Source organism: Macaca fascicularis, chromosome 8, assembly GCF_037993035.2.
Source record: "Macaca fascicularis isolate 582-1 chromosome 8, T2T-MFA8v1.1".
Classification (NCBI taxonomy): Eukaryota; Metazoa; Chordata; class Mammalia; order Primates; family Cercopithecidae; genus Macaca; species Macaca fascicularis.
This window is the reverse complement of record NC_088382.1, coordinates 36,239,404-36,262,510: the sequence shown is the minus strand read 5'-3', so window position 1 is coordinate 36,262,510 and position 23,107 is coordinate 36,239,404. Positions and strand designations below refer to the sequence as shown.

The following is a 23,107-nucleotide window of genomic DNA, read 5'->3' as shown; positions in this document are numbered from 1 at the left end:
TGAACTGGGCTGAGAATGAAAGAGGGTACACTTAAGATAGTATAAAGAAAAAACTGCAGACCCAGACGAGTAGTACACCATCAAGGTCGTGTCTGGGTCTGTAGTTTTCTTTTTATACTATCTTATTTTTACCCTCATCTGTACCATCACAGCCCTGGGCTTTCCCAGTAGCCTAATGCCTGCAAATAATAGTCTCTCATTATTTTATTTTGGTTAAAACAAAATCCCTTCACTGATTTTTAAAAATCACCATACAAAGGGCACCTTTCTGTGCATAGCTTTTCTACTAAAATCTTTGTCTTTTATTTCAAAAGCATTCAGTCAGCACTTACACTTTCCTGGTAGAGGGGCTTGCACAGAGGCTATGATTTCAAGTCAAGAGGGTGACAAAAGCATAAAGATGAATGAGAAAACATGGTAATTCTTAGTGAATTAAAAGTACTTCCATCTTGCTGGACTTGAGACAGCAAAGGGACAGAGCAAGAGATTAACCTGGAAAGGTAAGGCAACCCCAGTTGTGATGGATCTTGCAGATATGATTGAATTTTCAATTTTGTACTAAAGAAACTGTCATGAGTTTTTACAACTTTACTCACAGGCTTAAAGATTGAAGACTCCAATTACTCTTTCACCTACCTAAATTTTTCTGAAAGGCAAAAGCTCTCCAGAAGTTTAAGGATTGTCTCTCCATAAATATATTCACAGGAGGAATATAAAACTGTATTTTGGAAAACAATGTGGATTTTTTTCTATTTAATCTGTACTTGACATAGTGTAGTGTGAAAGGATCCAGTTTCCTCCCACTGGTCCTGGTTTCCATACCATAAACACTGACCTACTTAATACCAAGACCTCTCTCCACAGACTTCATTATCTACTTCCTTTGCAGGTTTATGTTGGCATGTTTTAAAAACTCTATCTAGGGATGCTTTAGCAAAAGGACGGATCAAATTTATCTGAAAAGTGAAACAGCACTTCATTTTCTTCCTCTCCCATCTGTCTCATTCACTCCTTTACCTGTTCTTCAGTGTTACAATCTCTGTTACACTGATCTTTTCCTGTTCTTCTGATGTGACAAACCTTTTGTTTCCATTTCTTCTGCTCATGGATCTTCACTTCAAACTCCCTCTTGATGTATCCTTTTGGTTTTTTACTCCCTTTGATTTCTACCTTGTAAGACCCAAATGAATACCTTCAAGTCCAAGGACAGAGGAAAAAGAGATGGAGCGTATAGACAACATTAGACACGGGCCAGGCTGAAGTCAGAAGTTCACTATGCTCCTCTACCTGTAAGCTAGACAAGAAATGTGGGGAGCCTAATCTATGGCAGTGGAAATACAACATAGGGATTAGATTCTGAGGACATCAAGAGGTGGAATCACATGACTCTGTTTTTGGGTTCTCCAGCTAGATAGGGGCCAGCCATTTGCTTAGTTAGGAAATAGAGAAAAAGTAGACTTTGGAGGGGTCAAATTCTTAGCTACCATGCTCTTGACCAAATGGAGCTTTTCAGGAGCTCAGGAGAGAATTCTGAGATGCACATGTGACTTGGGAGTCATCCACATGTAAGTAGTAATTGGAGACATGGGATTTACATAGAACCTACAAAGGGAAAATGTGTTGAGAAAAAAAAAAAGGAGAGAACCAAGGACCAGGGCAGAAGAAGCCACAAAGGAAAATGTGTCAAGAAACCAATGCAAAAGAGAAAATCAGAAAACCCTGATGAATGAGCAGAATCGAATGCTATCAAGAGTTCAAAAAAGATAAGCCTAGAAAACATCCTTTGGATTTAATAACAAATAATCATTGGCACAGTGAGAATATTTAATCACACAGATGGGTGGAAACTAGATTTTCAGTAGTTTGAAAAGTAAGTATAATGTGATAAAATGGAGAAAGCTTAGATTGCTGTTTAATAAATTTGGTAAAGGAAGAGGCCAAGGCATAGGTGAGACAGTATTTTAAAGGTGGTAACAATTTGAACAGGTTTAAATGTTTTCTTTTAATTAGAAACAGGATCTCACTCCATCATACAGGCTGGAGTGCAGTGATGTGATCATAGCTCCCTGCAGTCTCGGACTCCAGAAGTCCTTCCATTTCAGCTTCACAAGTAGCTTGGACTACAGACATGTGCCACCAGGCCCAGCTAGAGGTGTGGTCTGGCTATGTTGCCCAGGCTGGCCTAGAACATCTGGACTCAAGTGATTCTCTCACCTTGGCCTTCTAAAGTGCTGCAATTACAGGTGTGAGCCACTGCACAAAGCAATATTTAAATGTTAAAGGAAAGAACTTCAAGGATAGATATAGAAGATGGAGGAAATAGAGTGAAAACGTGGGAGATGGGTGTAAAGATGGGAGATTAAAACGGAAAACTATTTTTCTGTTGCTTTGATTTGAAAGGTAAAGATTAGGGATGAAACAGATGTATGCCGGCAGGGTCTGGATGAAAGCAAGGAGAAGCTGGAATTTCTTCCCAATGGCAATTATTTAAAGGAAGTGAAAGGTGAAAGTCAAGGGTCAACAGCTAAAAGAGAATAGAACAGAAGAGAAGGAAATGAAAATAAGGACCCAGCTGAGACTGGAAACCACAGATGTGTAATTTCAGATTCTCAATCCCTCCTTCACAGTAGAGTCACTTAGGAACTTTGAAAGAATACACATTCCTAGTTTCTCCCCTGAAAGATGCTGATTTAATTGTTCTGGGAAGAGATATAGATACATCTAGATATCTACTTTTTTTCCTCAAAGCTCCTCAGTTAATGTACAGCCAGAGTTCAGAAGGTACATTCTGGTGCCTTCGACTGTGTGAATTTGCACCAACAGGGTTCGACAGTTCAGGTATTTAAGTCAGAGACGGCAGGTGGTTGACTTGACCAGAGTTGTAAGTGGCTGTGCAGGTTTACAGGAAAGACATTGAAGGGATGGTCCATTGGGTCTAGGCTGAAACAAGAAAATAGCCTGGTGCAAAATCGAATAGCCAAGTAGTGGCCAACAGGTGGAGAAAGAATAAGGAAGGATTGATCTGGACACAATGGAGAAAGTAGCATTTCCTTTCAACTTTTCTGAGTATCTAAATCCACTCCTTCATACTTTGGGAGGCTGAGGTGGGTGATCACTTGAGGTCAGGAGTTTGAGACCAGCCCGGCCAACATGGTGAAAGCCCATCTCTGCTAAAAATAAAATATGAAAACATGGTGGCCTGTGCCTGTAGTCCCAGTCAATCAGGAGGCTGAGGCCAGAGAGGCAGTGAGCCAAGATTGTGCCACTACACTCCAGCTTGGGTGACAGAGTGAGACACTATTATTGTTATTTTTTGAGACAAATAAATCCACGAGTATTTTTTGAGTAAAATACTCTTAAACAGTTTTTTAAACATTTCAGCACAAACCTAGAAAAGGTGATAGAGAACAAGTGCAATTCAGTGCTTACAGTCTTGACTAAGGCCTTTGCATCTGACCATCTGTCAGATTGAGGGGAAGATTCTTCATGTACCAGTCTAAGTTTATTAGAGGACAAGTCTAGTGACTAAGAATATTTAGCAACTAAGTGTTTAAAATCTTCCATTTTAGTGGTTATTAGGAAGTCACATGATTTGGGGATAATCCCTGCTCTGGAAGTAGAGATAGGAGTATTGGTTTTCTCTCAAGACATGATGAATGAAATTTAGGGACTCTGGCTATATTAAGTTATTCAAATGATCAGAAGTTATCAGCATATAATATAAGGCTTTAAATAGTAGAGGCCCCAGAATGAGAAAAATGATAGCAAAGGCAAAATAGGGCTCAAGACCAAACCTATTCTGTATGAATCTAGAAAAAATTGTGAAATACTAGCAGATGATGTGTCAATAAGAGAGGGAAGAGATTCTGGGGCAATACAAAATGAAGTCTTGATAACTGCCTGGGAGAAGAGAAGAAAAAAAGAGTCCTAAGATTTCTCCCACTATTTCATAAGGAATCTTAGAAGCAAGATAAACATCAGTCATTGGGATTCCTTTTCCATTGTTTTTACTTATTGAAGCTAGCCTTGTTTTGTCTTCCTCTGAGACTGTTTTAATTGTAATTCTGATGCCCTCTGAACTGTGTTCTTTGATAAAAGTTGGGTAGAAAGAACATGCCACACACCACTCTGAATCTGAAATAACTTCCTGACCTGTGCCTAAAAAGACAACTGTTTAAACTTACCAGGAGGCAACATCAAGTTTTGATTTTTTTTTTTTTTAACAACTTCACCACTCCCATTAGGCTGACAAAGGCAGAAGAAAACATTTCCCGAGGTTGGTTTCCATCAAAACACTTTCACCAATATGGTTTCTGGAAAAAGCAATGTTTCTGTATGTTCTTCCTCAAAAGACAGGGCGTTTTAAATAGCTAACATTGCACATGTGACACATTAGGGAGAACATACGGGAGAGTTTCTTTCCACTGATTTTCTACCCTAGACATTCCTCTCTGATTTTTTTCTTCCTCCTTGCAAATGAGCAATTATAAATGGAGGCATTTATGATTTACAGTTTTTTTTAAAAACACTTTTATAGGTGATAGTTTAAAGTGATTGAGATCTGTATTTCTTTCCTCTTCTCAACAGGCTCTTTCTCTTTATAAATTTATTTATGTTGTATTCATACTATTCAGCTGACTCTTCCTCATAATTGAAATGCATAAAAGCTAAAATATGGCTCCAGGGATTTCAGTTGGACATCATATATTTGAGGGGAATTTTTCAGTATTGAATTCAAAGCCTCTCATGTTCTCAGGGATCTGATGTGACAGCAAAACAGAATCAGGAAAAAGAATGCCTCTTACTTCTAATGCTACACAACAAGGGGAGCTGACCCCTTGAATTCCATTAGGGAGGAGGACAGATGTTGGCATCTAGGCAAATGAACCCCACTCTACCTTGACCCAGGAAGTGAAAGAATGATGTCATCTGTAATAATTGGAATCCAGGGAGTGTAATCTACATAATTAGCTCTCCATAGGGAAGTGAACAGAACCCTCCCTTCTATACTTTAGTGTTCTCAAACACACTGAGAAAAGGTAGATTGGAATGTTCAAATACTAACCAAAGAAGCAAACACAAAAGTCAGAAGATAGTATGTTAAATTTCTATATAACCCCCAGGGTGATTTTTCAGTATAATCACCTCTGAACTCAACACAATTAGTGTAGTAATTGGCAAGTTTTTTGACTTTGCCAGAGAAAAATGTATTTACTAAGAAACTTAATTATCCCAGTCAAAATTTGCTGCATAATATCTGTATCATTCTTGGACATTTAACTTCACAGGATTTAGCTAAATTATTGAATCACATGCAAATCAGGACATGAACCATGCAACTGTTCTTGTATGTATGGTCCACAGAGCTAACCTACCTTTTCTCTTGGAGCAGCTGTTTTTGATGGCAAAAAAAAAAAAATGATATTTTACGGTATTTATAATTGGGGATGAATATAAATCATTCTACCATGAAGACACAGGCACACGAATGTTCATTGCAGCACTTTTTACAATAGCAAAGACATGGAATCAACCTAAATGTTCATCACCGACAAATTGAATCAAGAAAATGTGGTACATATACACCATGGAATAGTATGCAGCCATAGAGAATGAGATCATGTCTTTTGTGGGAATGTGGATAGAGCTGGAGGCTATTGTTCTTAGCAAACTAACACAAGAACAGAAAACCAAATACTGCGTTTTCTCACTTATAAGTGGGAGGTACATGATATGAACACAAAGAAGAAATAACAGACACTGGGGTCCACTTGAGCGGGGAAGAAGAGGAGCAGAAAAGAAATACTATGTACAACTAACCCCTGTGACACATGTTGACCTCTGTAACAAACCTTCACATGTACCCCTAAACCTAAAATAAAAATTAAATTAAAAGTGAGGACGACCATGCACCTATTAAAACAGCCAAAATGAAAACAGTGATAGTACTGAATGTTGGCAAGGATGCAGAGAAAGAGGATCCTGTATACGCCCCTGGCGAGAATGTAAAACTGTGCATCTACTCTAGTTTGGTAGTTTCTTAAACATACACCAACCATATGATTCAGCAATCACACACCTGGGTATTTATCTCAAGGAAATGAAAACTTATCTCTACACCAAAATCTATTTACAAATGTTTAGAGCAGCTTGATTTGCAATAGCCAAAAACTGGGGCTTGGGGGAAACCGAGATGTCCTTCAATGGATGGTTACACAAACTGGAATACCCATACCATGAAATCCTGTTCAGCAATAAAAAGGAAAAACTACAGCTTGAATAGACCTCAAGGCAATTGTGAGTGAAAAAAAGCAATCTCAAAAGGTTATATGATTCTATTTACAAAATCTCAAAGTGACAAGATTATAGAGATTGAATACAGATTAGAGATGGGTAGAGGGAAGTACATGTGACTATAAAAGGTAACATGAGAAATATGTCATGATCAACTAGTTCTCTATCTTGTAGTGGTGGCTATGAATCTATACATGACAAAAGTGCATAAAACTATAGACACACGTAGCCACACACATGAGTGAGCGCAGGTAAAAACGGTAAGATCTGAACACAGTACAAGAATGGTGTCACTGTCAGTTTTCTGGTTTTGCTATAATCTTATGTAACATAGCTTAGGTTACCACTGGGGGAAATTGCCCAGATTTCATTATAACCTGACCACTTTGAGCCAGCTCTAGCTCCAAACTTTGCTAAAGAATGTCTACTATTTTTGCAATTTCCTGTGAATCTATAATCCTTTTAAAAGAGTTTTTACAAAATGGATTATGACATGAAAATGGGGCTGTCCTTTGAAAATTTTTTAAAAATAAGCCAACTTCATTTTTTGGAAATAACAAATTGACAATGTGGAAATGTATGATGGCTATAAAAATGAAAGTTATTCACAAACAAACTTGTACCTTTGTATGAACAGCCTATTTTCATGTTTCTGAAAAGTTCAATAACCTGACTCAATGTGTTTATTGACATTTTCTTCTACCTGTGAAATGCCTATCTTTCCTACTAAAAAAAAAAGTTCTGGAAAACCTAGCAATGACATCTATTGCTGTACAATGTCAAGATGCTATCTTAGTGTTTGCTTCTCACCCTTGCCATATCTACTTTCTGAAGTCATACAGCAGTTGATAGTAGCCACTGGGGGGTTCAGACTTCTACAAGGCACATACTAAACCTTGATTTCATACCCAGTCCAAAAGCAGAAGCCCAGACTTACAGACTAGTAGAACACTAATTTTCTTTCTTGTAAAAGTTCACCAAAGCAGACAGATGTATGTGTGTCCATGTTGATTACCCAGCTCAGAACACAAACATATCCTAGTTAATGAGAAATTCAGGGCTAACGGATTTTTCTAATCTCTAGAGGAGATACATTCTTCCTTACTAGATCTATGACCCTGCAATCTGGGCAAGAGAATCCCCTCCCTTTGGAATCCCTACTCTGGTCCCCATCCCTGGTCCCATGTTCTTCACCATGGGACAAGGATCTCAAGTTTCTTACAAAAGGCTTAAAAAAAGTCCTGGGTTTCTTCCCAGTAGTCAGCTCTTTAAAAAAAGCACAAAAAGAAGATATTATCCTCCTAGGGCTATGGACGATGGAGTGAATTTTAAAAGGGGGAATATTGTGAGTTACAGAAGATAAAGGAGGAGAGAAATAAACCAGGGTCTGTATTTCCAGATTCTAGAAGTTGGTTTTAAATCCTTCCAGGACCTAGAAGGATTTAAAACCAGCTTCTAGAATACTGCCAAACAATATTGCTGAATCTAATTGGAAGGGCATGACACAAACCACCAATAGCTAAGCTTCTGCATTGCAATAAGATGATGACAAGGGATAGGACTCCAAACACGACACCATGCACCGTGAGCCAGAAAAATGCTGATTAATGGAACCAATTACTCAAATCCCCACAGAGAGGAAGAAGAGCTTTGGTCTGCCCAGGGACTACTGAAGAGATTCCCAAGTGTTAACTTCAGGCATTACATGGGTTAGGAGCTTCAATATTCACATTTCTTCTTTATTTCTGAGGTGATTTGAGAGATGAACACCCCCTGTTCTCATACCTAGAGAGTCTAATTTAGTTTGTACTAACATTTCCAAGATCCCTAAAATCATTTTTTGCCTTCCTTCATATTCTTGCTTTGCAAGGTGAGTTATGATGTCATCACTTAGGACTCAAGAGCGCTATGCTAACAGGCTAGCATAGATTAAAATAATTTTCCTGAGATCATTGCCTTGGATACATATCTGCATCAACTGTCAATAAATTAGACCATTCTCTAAGAGATGTAGTAACAATTAAACCCATCAACTTTCTCTGAGGTTGAGAAAACAAAAGACGTTCCAGTTTACAGTGGCCCCATGCCAGGAGACTGCTGAGACTGGAGAAAAATCAGACTGCAGACCGAAGAATGCTATCTTCCAAGAATGTGCTAACGAAAACTTTCAGGAACACTGATTTCCTCAAGGTTTCTACCAGCATGTTAATCAGTCAGGACCTCAAAGTATTACTGGTCAGGTAAATATTTCCTGGCAGGTGCGAGGAAGAAGAACACACAAAATCTCCTCTGAGAAAATTTACTGAGAATAAGATCTGATGTTATATGCCGCCTATGAACTTTTTTCAATAACCGCAAATCAGTCTGTTATTGATGAAAGATTGAAATATCACCTAGAGCTGTGAGGATATAAGTATAGCTTATGGAGGAAGCAGGAGCAAAAAGGAAGAAAAATGCTGCCCGGAGAATGAACTTGGAGTTTTCTGGCCTACTCAAGATTAAATAAATGTTCCTCGCCTTCGGCAAAACAGTTAATTTTAAGTCTGAGCTTCTAGGAAGTAGTATCAATCTCCTCTTAACTCAGTTCTTTTGATAAAAGTTCCAAGTTGGAATTTTTTTTTGAGGGGTCAGGTAAAAGATTGTGACTCTCAATAACATATTTACCTAGCGATGACTTCTAAAAGCTCAGCTGCATAACCAAGTATGGTGGAGTCAGATTCACAGGTAGCAATAAGAGTAAAAAGTTACTTTGTCAAAACCTAATATATCTGAAGTGAAACAGTTATGAAGTCCAAAATTTCATTTTTATATTTTTCTGTATTCAGAGAGGTAAATACCTCCATTGCTGAGACAAAATCTTCCATCCTATGTTAATAGTTGTTCAACATCTTTGAGGTAGCCAGAGAACTGCCATAAAAGAACAACGTGAGTGTTCTTGCTGCTGTCACCAGACATGAGGCACCTTTCTGACACTTGGTTCCATATCGGTAAGTGAAAATAATCACACCTATCCCATTGGGTTTTTAGGAGAATTAAGACAAACACAAGGTCTTGCAAGGAACAGGTGTTCTATGGTTGGCAGTGCTGAATGAACACACATGAAAAATGATCAGGCTTGAATATGTATTCTCAGAAATTATTCTGGAATCGTCTCAGGCTACAGATTCAATTTGCTGGCTTTTCTCTGAAGAAGCATTCCCCCAAACTCACTTTCTTCTTAATAATGGGCTAAGCCAGGAGCATAGGTTTACTTTTAAGAAGCACTGTTTCTCTCTATGCAGTGGCTACTTCAGAAGCATCAGAAAACATGGTAAGTAGAAGCTAAAATTGAAGTCATTGGAGGTTTTTGGATGCGAAGGCCTTGCAGTATTCACTTATTTTTAAACTGCACACACATGCGTCTATCTACTGTGGTCAGTGTTCTTGTTATCTGCCACTTCCAAGCATGATTCTTTTCTTCTCCTCCTCCTCCATACCATCATGGAAACGAATGTGACCCTGAAACGTTTTTGTGCCCTTTCTCTTCTGGTTCGATGTCACACAGTCTGTGTGGAGAATTGGAAGTTACTTCAATTCATCTTTCATTCTGTACGTTTTGCCCTCCAAATCTGATAACTGCTTCCTTCCTTAAAATGATAAAATTCCAGAGCCTCTCCTCCCACTAAACTACATTCTCCTTTCACTTCTGAACAGTGAACTACCTCATAATTATTATTCTCCACATGAAACTTTCCCATTAGACTTCCTGTTCTTTTTTTTTCTTGTGGATAAGAGGATAAAATGTGAGCTAGAAGATAATATTCACTTTTATCTGAGTGAATAAGGTACCATACAAGTTCTAATTAAGTCTTCAGGATCAGGCTGGAGGAAAGTTAGAGGGTGGGGGTCTTTAGTAGAAGGCCACAGGGCTCCTGTCTTATTTAGAGCATTTATATAGACACAGAGGACACATCAAATTTGCTGACGAACCAAAATGTGGAAAGATAATTAAAAGAAAAATTGAAAGAAGAGTCCATTCATTTCAGCATATTCAAATAATGAACTAAAGCCAAGAGAACAGAACTTAATATGAAATACAGGCTTTCCCTGTTAAGAAGTAGTTGGTTATAGTAATGAGAAAGTAAAATCAAACTATTAGGAAGAGGATATGTCAAAAAGACACTGGTACTAACTGGAAGAGCTCCCAGTGGCCAAAGCTGGACAAATTTGAGCAACAACATAAATGCTGGATTATAACCTAATGTATAAAATAAATAGGTTCATACTGCTATAAATAAATGGTTGAATTAATTAATAACAAGAAGGGAAATATCCTGTGTTGAAGAATTCCAAATCATTTATGTAGATTCTCCACCCTCAAAAAGTGCATCATAACTCCTCAGTCAAGCTATGCATAGTGACTTTCTTCCAAAGGGTATATAGTATAAGAATCTTAGTATGTATCCTGGCATGATGAGCTGAGAATGGCACTGTCTTAGTCCATTCTCTATTGCTATAACAGGTTACCACAGAGTAAGTAAATTAGTAAAAGTAGAAGTTTATTTGGCTCAGGGTTCTGGAGACTAGGAAGACCAGGACTGTGGAACCAGCACCTTGTGAGAGTTATCCCATGGGGAAAGGCAGAAGGTGGAAGAGAGCATGAGAAATGGGCACAAGAGGCCCAACTTGCTGTATAATAACCTACTCTTACCATCTACTCCCATGATAATGATATTAATTCATGAGGGCAGAATTCTCATGAACCAATTACCTTTTATTAGGCCCCACCTCCCGTCACTGTTGCATTAAGTTCCCAACATGAACATCTGTGGGACACATTCAAACCATAGCAGGCATTTTACTTCTGTATTCTTCAAAATACTTGATCAATACTTCTCCAAACATTCAAGTTATCAAAAACAAAGTCAGAGAAACTGTCATAGCCAGAGAAGTCTGAGACATTACAACTAAATATAACATGGTATCCTGTTTGGGATTCTGGAACACAACAAGGACATCTAAGTAGACTGTGAACTTTAGTTAATAATATGCACTATTGATTCACTCATTGCAATATATGTAGTATGCTAATGTAAAAATTCTTTACTACCAGCACAATTTTACATAAATCTAAGCTATTCTAAAATAAAAGGTTTATATTACAAAAAGGTGAGGGATGAGGTAGATTTTATTTTGAAGCATCTAAAAAATATTTGGGAATGTTAAGGTAAATTTTAATAGCTGACAAAGTAGCAAAGTTTTGTCCACACTACAAGAAACAAAAGTCGCATCCTATTGTGTGTTTCTGGTAAAATGAAACCTGGAGTACTACATTCGATTCTGAGAGTTATAGAATTATACTTTAAAAATGTAATATATCTAGACAACTTCATTGAGGAAGGTAAAGATGGGAAGGTTATTTCACATGAAGAATGTTGTCTTAGCTTGGGTTCTCCCTTGAAAGCAGAGCAGCACTCAAAACAAGGGCTTATGAGTTGGTATTTTTTTTTTTCTTTAAGTGATTCCATGTAACAGGAGCAGAGGACTTAGGAAAGGAGAAAAAGTTGATATAAGATGTTTTCTTGCTGTGGGCACCTAGAGTTCATTTCCACTGACCCTGAAGAGCCATATAGAATGTATGCATCATTTTCTCTTGATGCACAGAAGTGGGGGTATTTTATAACTGCACTTGTATCTCCCATGGGCTAGGTGTTGCCTCTGAACTTAGAAGCCTCTTGTCCTTCCCAAGCTGTGCATATAAACTCATGCCTGGTTTTATGAAAGCACCAAGGCAGGGAAGACTTGCTATGCAGTGGAGATGAGGTGAGATGTTATCAAATTACTACTGTGTGCAGCTGGTTACAGCAGGAATAGATGGAATAAAAGGTGGGCCAGAAGGGTGTGAGGCAAAGAAAAGGGAATCTATTCATAAGGAGAAGAGATAATGGGTGTCTACAGTAGGAGAGGGAGAAATATCTTTTGTCACTGTAGAGGAATGGACCAGGACCTTTGGGGATGAATAGAATACACTAGATATGATGCAAAATCCAAATGCAACAGTTATTCCAATAAATGTGAATGTCTAAACTTATTAGTTAAAAAACTGGCATTAAAATGTTTAAAAATGAAACAAGGTATATGAGGAAAATATAGTACAACAAAACAGTATCAAAAGTTGGACTTTGTAATAATACGAGACAAAAATGGACTCAAACAGAAAACATTTAATTTTGTTTGCATTAGGTTTACCTGTGTATAACTGAAAAGCTTTAAATAGCAGTAGCATAAAACTAATAAAAGTCTCTCTCTCTCTTCTTCCCATAAAATAAGGAAAAAAAAGTCAGGAAATGGGCTGGGATGGCAACTACAAGCTTTATTAACTCAAATCAGGTTGAGACCTGGGAAGCCTCAGGGGGAAAAAAAGACATATTCCCCATGGCCATTTCAGATGTAGCCATGGAAATAAAATGATTACAGTAAAACATTCTAGAAGTCAAAGGGCAGAGCCAGGATCTAATCCAGAAATTTTCTGTACCCCACATTGGAGGAGGCTTTCCCTATGTGTGTCCACTGTATTTTACAACTGCTATTAACCAGTGGATGCTGTGTCTCTCTTATTCTTCCCTTTTCAGAATGGGAGCTTTTACTGAGGCTATCCTGGCCAGGCTTCATTGTTGTATAGTGGCCATGTGCATGTGACACATATAGCTGCCTGTTTCTAAGCCATGAAAACATCAGGTCACATTCAGACCTAAAAGAAAGGGTTATGCATGAACCAAGGAACTCAAGACTTTGAGCTGAAAATAGTCAATGGATGGGGTTTTGGGTTGTCTGCCTTGACAGGAAGTTCTCTTCTATGTATGAAAAGGACAAAATAAAAGGGGTGCAACAAGATGGCAGAATAGAAGGCTGTAACAATTGTCCCCCGTTGCAAGGACAGCTATGTAACAACAATCCACACCAAAAAAGCACCTTTGTAAAAAGCAAAATCAGGCGAGCACTTACGGTACCTGAACTTCATATCACTGAAAGAAACACCGAAGAGGTAGGAAAAACAGTCTTGAATCACTGATGCCACCTCTCCTGCAATCCTCGGCTGCAGTGGAGAGAGTTTCTGTGCCCTGGGGAAGGGAAAGGCCAGCAATTGTGAGATACTGAACTCAGTGCTCCCTTCTTATAGCAGAAAGCAAAACCAGACCAAATTTAGCTGACACCCACCCATAGAGGGAGCATTTAAACCAGTTCCACCCAAAGAGGAATCGCTAAGGTTAGTGGTCATAACCTGAATTCCCACAAGCCTTGCCATGACAAGCTAAAGTGCTCTGGGGCCCTAAATAAACTTGAAAGGCATTCTAGGCCACAAGGACTGCAACATTTAGATGAGTCCTAGTGTGGACTGGAGGAGCATGTGACATACTGAGACACCAGCAGAGGCGGCTAAGGGAGTGCTAGTATCACCTCTCCCCTTACCCCAGGCTGCACAGCACACAGCTCCAAAAGATCCCTTCCTTCCACTTGAGAAGAAGTGATGGATGAATGGGAAGGACTCTGTCTTACATCTTGGATACCAGCTCAGCCAGAGCAGGATAGGACACAGGTCAGAGTCAGGAGGTGCCCTTTCCAGGCCCTAGCTCTCAGAAGACATTTCTAAACACATCCTAGACCAGAGGGAGCCCGCTGCCTTGAATGGGAGGATCCAATCCTGGCAGCATTCATCACTTGCTAACTAAAGAGCCCTTGTGCCCTGAAAAACTAGCAGTGATGGCCAAGTTCTACAATGGGGGCCTTGGGTGACACTCTGAGACTTGCTGGCTTCAGATGAGGCTCAGCACATTCCCAGCTGTGGTGGCTATGGGGCAAGTCTCCTACTTGAGAAAAGCAGAGGTAAAAGTAAAGGGGACTTTGTCTCACACCTTAGGTACCAGCTCAGCCACAGGAGGGTAGAGCACCAAGCAGACCCTTGGGGTCCTCGATTCCAAGACTTGGCTCTTGGATGGCATTTCTAGACTTTCCCTGAGCCAGAAGGGAACCCACTCCCCCTGAAGGGTGTGTCCCGGACCAGACAGCATTTACCACAAGCTGACTGAACAGCCCTTGGGGCTTGAGGAAACATCAGAAGTAGTTCAGCAGTACTCTGTGTGTGTGTGAGGTGGAGATGGTCAAGGGGGGAGGCTCCTCTGCCTTTAGAAAGGGGAGGGAAGAGTAGGAAGGACTGTCTTGTGGTTTGAGTGTCAGCTCCTCTGCAGTACAATAGAATACCAAGTAGACTCCTGAGGTTTTTGCTGAGGTAGTCCCTGGCTCCTAGACAGCACTTCTGTACCTTTTTAGGGCCTGGGGGAACTTGCTGCCCTGAAATGAAGGACATAAACCAGGCTGGCTTTGCCACCTGCTGATTGTAGAAGCCCAGGGCTTTCAGTGAATATATGTGGTAGCCAAGAAATGGTTACATCAGGCCTTGGGCAAGATCTGGTGGTGGTCACAGGGGTGCTTGTGCCACTCTACTCCCAGCTCCAGGTGGCTCAGAAAAGAGAGCAAGACTCTGTTTGGAAGAAAGTAAGGGAAGAGAACAAGAATCTCTGCCTGATAATTCACAGAAATCTTCTAGATATTGTCCAAAACCATCGATGGTATGTCTATGAGTCTGCAAGAACTACAGTGTTACTGGGCTTGAGGTCCCCCCTAAAGCATATACAGCTTAGGTTATGACACCTAAGTGCTTTAGAATATATGGAAAGCCTTCCCAAGAAGTATGGGTACAAACAAGCTCAGATTGAGAAGACTACAATAAATACCTAATTCTTCAATGCTTAGACACGGATGAACATCTACAAGTATCAAGACAACTTAGGAAAACATAAACTAAATAAGGCATTAGGGACCCATGCTGGAGAAAGAGAGATATGTGACCCTTCAAACAGAGAATTCAAAAAAGCTGTTTTGAGAAAACTCAAATTTGGGATAACACAGAGAGGGAATTCAGAATTCTATCAGATAAATTTAACAGAGATTGAAATCGTTAAAAATCAAGCAGAAATTCTGGAGTTGAAAAAAGCAAGTGGCATACTGAAGAATTTTTTAATGGGATAATTAAGCAGGAGAAAGAATTAGTGAGCTTGAAGACAGGCTATTTGAAAATAGAAGAGACCAAAGAAAACTGAGTAACAGTGAAGCACACCTACCAGGGATCTAGAAAATAGCCTCAGAGGAACAGTTATTGTCCATAAAGAGGAGGTAGAGATAGGGGTAGAAAGCACATTCAAAGGGATAATAACAGAACTTTCCAAACCTAGAAAATGAAACTAATATCCAAGTACAAAAAGGTTATAGGACACCAAAGAAGACTACCTCAAGTTTGATTATTTTATTTAATAATAAAAGATCCTAAAAGCAGCAAGAGAAAAGATACAAGTAACATACAATGGAGCTCCAATACATCTGGCAGCAGACTTCTCAGTAGAAACTTTACAGGCCAGGAGAGAGTGGTATGACATATTTAAAGTGCTGAAGGAAAAAAAAAAAAAACAAAAAAAAACCATTTACCCTAGAATAGTATGTCCAGCAAAGTTATCCTTCAAACATGAAGCAGAAGTAAAGACTTTCCCAGACAGACCAAAGCTGAGGGATTTCATCAATACCAGACCTGTCCTACAAGAAACGCTAAAGGGAGTATGTTGATCAGAAAGTAAAGAACATTAATGAGCAATAAGAAATCATTTGAAGGTACAGAACTCACTGGTAATGTTAATTACAGAAAAAACAGAGTATTATAACACTGTAACTGTGGTGTGTAAACTACTCTTAAGTAGAAATACTAAACAATGAACCAATAAAAAGTAACTACTACAACTTTTGAAAACATAGAAAGTACAATAAAATATAGTTTAAAAAAGTTAAGGTGCAGAGTATTAGTTTTCTTTTTGTTTGTTTATGCAAACAATGTTATCAGCTTTAAATAATGGGTTATAAGACAGTATTTGCAAGCCTCACAGTAAACCTCAACCCAAGAAACAAACAATGGATATACAAAAAATAAAAAGCAAGAAACTAAATCAATATAACCAGAGAAAATCACCTTCATTAAAAGAAGGCAGGAAGGAAAGAAAGATGACAGAACAACCAGAAAACAAACAGCAAAATGGCAGTGTAGGTCGTTACTTATCAATAACAACATTGAATGTAAACGGACTAAACTCTTCAATCAAAAGATAGAGTAGCTGATTGGGTGAAAAATCAAGGCCCATTAACCCTTTGCCTACTAGAAATGCACTTGACATATAAAGACAAAAATAGACTGAAAATAAAGAGATGGAAAAAGATATCCCATGCCAATGGAAACTGATAAAGAACAGGAGTAGCTATACCTATATCAGACAAAATAGATTTCTAAAACAAAAACTACAAGAAGGGGCAAAGAAGGTCACTATATAATCATAAAGGGGTCAATTCAGCAAGAGAATATAACAATTTTAAAAATATATACACCCAATACTGGAACTCCCAGATATATAAAGAAAATATTATTAGAGCTAAAGTGATAGGTCCCAATATAATCATAGTTGAGACTTCAGTCCACTTTCAGCATTGGACAGATTTAACAGAGAGAAAACCAGTAAAGAAACATCAGAGTTAATCTGCACTACAGAATAAACAAATATAATATATATTTATAGAATATTTCATCCAAGAGCTACAGAATACACATTCTTTTCCTCACCACATGGATCATTCTCAAGGATAGGCCATAGGTTAGGTCACAAAACAAGTCTTAAAACATTCAAAAATGGAAATAATAACATGCATCTCTGACCACAATGGAATAAAACTAAAAATTAATTAACGAGGAATTTTTGAAACTACAAAGAAATTAAACAACATGCTCTTGAATGACCAGTGGGTCAATGAAAAAAATTAAGAAAATTGAAAAATGTCTTGAAACAGATGAAAATGGAAATATAACATACCAAAGTCTATGGGATACAGCAAAAGCAGTACTAAGAGGAAAGTTTAAATTTCTAAGTGCCTATGTATCAAAACAGGGAAAAACTTCAAATTAACAATCTAGTGATGTATCTTAAAGGACTAGAAAAGAGCAAACCAAACCACAAATTAGTAGAAAAACAAACAATAAAATCACAGCAGAAATAAATGAAACAGAAAGTTGGGGTTTTGAAAAGTTAAAGTAGACAAATCTTTAGCCAGACTAAGAAAAAAAAGAAAAAATCCAAACAAAATCAGAGACAGCTGGTACCACAGAAATTCAAAGGATCATCAGTGGCTACTATAAGCAACTATATGCCAATAAATTGGAAAATCTAGAAGAAATGGACCAGTTCCTAGACACATACAACCTACCATGATTGAACCAGGAAGACAACCAAAACCTGAACAGATCAATAACAAGGAATGAGAATGAAGCTGTAATAAAAAGTTTTCCGGTAAAGAAAAGCCTGGGACCTAATTGATTCACTGCTGATTTCTGGCAAATATTTAAAGAAGAATTAATACTAATCCTACTTAAGCTATTCCAAAAAAGAGAAGGAAAGAATACTTCCAAACTCATTCTATGAGGCCACTATTACTCTGATACCAAAACCAGACAAAGTCACACCAAAAAAAGAAAACTACAGGTCAGTATCTCGAATGAATATATGCAAAAATCCTCAACAAAATATTAGCAAACCCAGCCAGGGGCAGTGGCTTATGCCTGTAATCCCAGCACTTTGGGAGGCTGAGGCAGGTGGATTGCCTGAGCTCAGGAGTTCAAGACCAGCCTGGGCAACATGGTGAAAGCCCATCTCTACTAAAATACAAAAAATTAGCCAGGTGTAGCAGTGTGTGCCTGTAGTCCCAGCTACTCAGAAGACTGAGGCAGGAGAATTGCTCCAACCTGGGAGGCGGAGGTTATAGCGAGCTGAGATTGCACCACTGCACTCCAGCCTGGGTGACAGAGCCAGGCTCTGTCTCAAAAAAAAAAAAAAAAATAGCAAACCAAATTCAATAATACATTGAAAATATCATTCATTGGCCAGGCACAGTGGCTCATGCCTGTAATCCCAGCACTTTGGGAGACCGAGGTGGGTGGATCACTTGAGGTCAGGAGTTTGAGACCAGCCTAACCGACATGGAGAAACCCCATCTCTACTAAAAATACCAAGTTAGCTGGGCATGGTGGTGCATGCCTGCAATCCCAGCTACTTGGGAGGCTGAGGCAGTAGAATCACTTGAACCTGGGAGGTGGAGGTTGCGGTGAGCCAAGATCACACCATTGCACTCCAGCCTGGGCAACAAGAGTAAAACTTTTTCCTAAAAAAAAAAAAAAAAAAAAAAAAAAAAATCATGTATCATGATCAACTGGTATTTATCCCTGGGATGCAAGGATGGTTCAATGTATGCACATCAGTGTGATACATCTTATCAACAGAATTAAGGACAAAACCCATATGATCATTTCAATTGATGCTGAAAAAGTATTTGATCAAATTTAACATCAGTCATGATAAGAACCCTAAAAAAACTGGGTATAGAAGAACATACATCAACATAATAAAAGCTGTATATGACAGATCCACAGCTACTATTGTACCGAATAAGGATAAACTGAAAGCCTTTCCTCCAGGATGTGGAACACAACAAGGATGCCCACTGTTATTCAACATAATACAAGAAATCCTAGCTAGAGCAATCAGATAAGAGAAAGATATAAAGGGCATCCAAATAAGAAAGGAAGAAGTCAAGTCGTTTGCAGATGATATGATCTTATATCTGGAAACATCTAAAGACTCCATGAAAAACTATTAGAAACAAATTTAGTAAAGTTGCAGGATACAAAAATCAATAGCATTTCTATATGCCCATATGAGCAACCTGAAAAAGAAAAGCCACACATAAAACTAAATACCTAGAAATTAACCATGGAAGTAAGAGATCTTTATAATGAAAACTGTGAAATACTGATAAAAGAAATTGAAGGACACACAAAAAATGGAGATATTACATGTGTATGGATTGAAAGAATATTGTTAAAATGTCCATACTACCCATAGCAATCTATAGATTCAATGTAATCCCTATCAAAATACCAAGGACATTCTTCACAGAAATAGAAAAAAAAAATCCTAAAATTTACACAGAACCACAAAAGACCCAGCATAGCCAAAGCTATCCTAAGCGAAAAGAACAAAACTAGAGGAATCGCATAACCTGACGTTAAATGATAGCTGACTACAGAGCTACAGTAACCAAAACAGCATGGTACTGGCATAAAAACAGACACATAGACCAATGGAACAGAATAGAGATCTCAGAAAGAAATTCACACACCTACGGTGAACTCATTTTTGACAAAGGAGCCAAGAGCATACACTGGGGAAAGCACAGTCTCTTCAATAAATGGTATTGGGAAAACTGGATATCTATGTGTGGCAGAATGAAACTAGACCCCTCTCTCACCATAGACAAAAATGAAATGAAAATTTATTAAATACTTACATCTAACACCTCAAAGTACAAAACTACTACAAGTACACATTGGGGAAAATCTCCAGGACATTGCTCTGAGCAAAGATTTCTTGAGTAATAGCCCACAAACACAGGCAAACACAGCAAAAATGGACAAATGGGATCACATCAAGTTAAAAACCTTCTGCACAGCAAAGGAAGCAATCAACAAAGTTAATAGAAAACCCACAGAATGGGAGAAAATATTTGCAAACTCCCCATCTGACAAGGGATCAATAACCAGCATACAGGAGGAGCTCAAACAACTCTACAGGAAAAAAGTCTAATAATCCTATTTTAAAATGGGCAAAAGATCTGAATACCTTCCTCAAAAGAATATTTACAAATGGCAGTCAGACATACGAAAAGGTGCTCAATACCATTGATCAGAGAAATGCAAATCAAAACTACAGTGAGATATCATCTTATCCCAGTTAAGACACCTTACATCCAAAACTCAGGCAATAACAAATGCTGGCAAGGATGTGAAGAAAAGGCAACCCTTGTACACTGTGGGAATGTAAATCTGTAAAAGTACTATAGAGAATAGTTTAGAGGTTGCTCAAAATACTAAAAACAGAGCTACCATATGATACAGCAATCACACTGCTGGACATATACCCAAAAGGAAATCAGTATATCAAAGAGCTATCTGCACTCCCATGTTTGTTGCAGCTGTGTTCACCATAGCCAAGATTTGGAAGCAATCTAAATGTCCATGAACAGGTAAATGGATAAAGAAAATGTGGTATTTATACACAATGGAGGACTATTCAGCCATTAAAAGGAAGAATGAGATTCAATCATTTGCAACAACACAATGGAACTGGAGGTCATTAGGTTGAGTGAAATAAGTCAGGCACAGAAAGACAAATATTGCGTGTTCTCTCACTTATTAGTGGGACCTAAAAATCAAAACAACTGAACCCATGGAGACAGAGAGTAGAAGGATGCTTACCAGATGATAGGAAGGGTAGTGGTGGGGTTGGGGAGAGATGGGGAGGGTTAATAGGTACAAAAAATAGAATGAATGAATAAGACCTAGTATTTGATAGCACGACAGGGTGACTATAGTCAATAATTGTACATTTTAAAATAACTAGAACTGTATTGTTTGTAACACAAAGGATAAATGCTTGAGGAGATGAATACTCTATTTTCCATGATGTGATTTTTACGCATTGCATGCATGACTGTATCAAAACATCTGAGGTACTCCATAAATATATACACCTACTAAGTACCCAGAAAAATTACAAATAAAACATTTTAAAAACTAAAAAGAACAAAATAGGTTATTTAAAAACAATAAGGATGGGCTCTATCAGAGATTGGTTATTTTTTCACAGAGCCCATTTCCTCTTCTTCCTGGACCTACAGATAAACTTTCACTTCATTTTATTTATTTATTTATTTATTTATTTTTACAGTTCTAGTTAATGAAATGTGAATGGAAGTGATATGCAGCAGTTCCTGGCCTGGACCATAAAACCCTGGGACACATGATCCTCCATCCTTTTTCCACCTTTGGCAAGCTTGGTGGACATCATGAGCATTCTAAGGTTAGAGGCCAATAGTTGAAGATGGTGGGGCCACAAGATGGAAGGAGCCTGGATCCCCAAATCACAGCATGGAAATGAGCTAGCCTTTTGTCTAGGGCTATATTTTAGGCTTTATCTGAGCTAGAAATAACCTTTTGTTTGAGCTATAATGCATTTTTTTTTTTAGTTTTATTACAGCATCTAGCAAAATCAGCAGCCAAAAACTATTGCAACAAAAGCAAATTGTAAATTCCATGAGGGAAATTATTTATATTTTCATCTTTCCTCAGCACAGAGAATTCCCTTTTATCATTTATGTAAACATCTATATCTAATAAATGATTCCTGATATTTACAATTAAAGTAGTATTGCTTGCTTTTGTGAAGAATCAAATCCATGCTCATTATACTTTCATTCCCATATATTTCTCTAAAGTCCTCCCCAGCTTTATTATTCTCCCAGAGCTGTAATTGGACTCTTCAGTAGTTAAGTTTAATTCATCTCCATCTCAATCCTGATATATGCTAGTTTTTGCCTTATATTTTTATTTCCCCCAAAACTTCCATACCACTATGTGGGGAAGAGTGTTTATTATTCTTCCTCCAATATCTGTTGTCCACTTGAACCACTGTAACAGAACCCCTGTTAGATAAATATATGGTCAACCCAAATAAATAAATACTGTACTACCTAGGATGCCTTGTATCTACATACAGAGTTTTGGCTAGGCTTTTACCAAATGGATGTAAACAGAAATTTGTGCAACTTTCAGAAGTATCCTCTTTCTCAATTGCTAGAATGTAGATGTGATTGCTGAAGTTCAGCTGCCATCTTGGACCTTAAGGTGACCTGGAGCACAGAAGCTCTGTATGGCAGAAATACAAGATAAAAAAAGGCTGAATTATACCAGAAGCAGAAGATCTTATATTCCTTTTACATGTGAGAGAAATCAATTTCTTCCTAATATAGCTCTTTTTGTTTTGGGATTTTCTCATAAAACTCAAACATAATTCTAATTATATATCTAAGTATCCTAAATAGATATAACTGCTAGATTTTAGTTGGAAATCTGTAGTTCTAAATCATTATTCAAGAACCATACATTTGATGGAAAATTTTTTTTCCCAATTGGAGAGAACCTATTGTGCATTTCTTGTAATCCAGTGAAGTTATATGATATTCAGTCATGAAAGACAGATTTTACCTGAGGATCAATTCAGAAAGACTCATTTTCTCTCCCAGAGCTGTAACTGAGCTCTTAAGTAGTTAAGTTTAATTCATGAGCTGGTTCTTGGATGTTGATGTTAACTCTCAAACTCTAGCTGCACACACATACACATGTGTGTGCACACACATACACAGAGAGAGTAAAAAACCAATTTGTTTCTCCAACTGGATGAAGAACTTTCTGAGCATATAAACAAAGAAAACGTGCGCTTTGCCCAAGCTCTCTGGTTCTACCATTTAACTCTAAATTCCATCAGTACCCTTCTGCAGACAGTTACTCAAGATACTTCTGTCTGTATCATTTACTATTTTCACGTATTTTTTACTCAGTATAGTCCAAGCTTCAAAGGTGACAACAAAAAGAGCACTGAAATCAGACTGACCTGAATTTACCAACCACATGGTAATTGCGTGTTACTTCATCACTTAACTTCATTCATTTTTCATCACATAGTTTATTTCATCTATAAAATACATTTTCTACGTCACAGAGTTGCTGAAAGAACTGAATGAGATCATTTAGTGCATGCAAAAACATGCATTAAAGTGTTTTACAGAATATTTGTGC

The 23,107-nt window shown here is 38.0% G+C and overlaps 1 long non-coding RNA gene across 5 annotated transcripts in view; it reads right to left on the bottom strand.

Annotated features, from left to right (window-relative positions):
• LOC107130592 (uncharacterized) overlaps window positions 1-23,107 on the bottom strand; it is a 130,779-nt gene that overhangs the window by 47,754 nt on the left and 59,918 nt on the right. For all 5 annotated transcript variants that reach the window (XR_010577239.2, XR_001492900.4, XR_010577240.2 and 2 more), the window contains exon 2: window positions 13,284-13,394. This is a non-coding gene — a long non-coding RNA (uncharacterized lncRNA). The remainder of the gene's footprint in view (window positions 1-13,283; window positions 13,395-23,107) is intronic.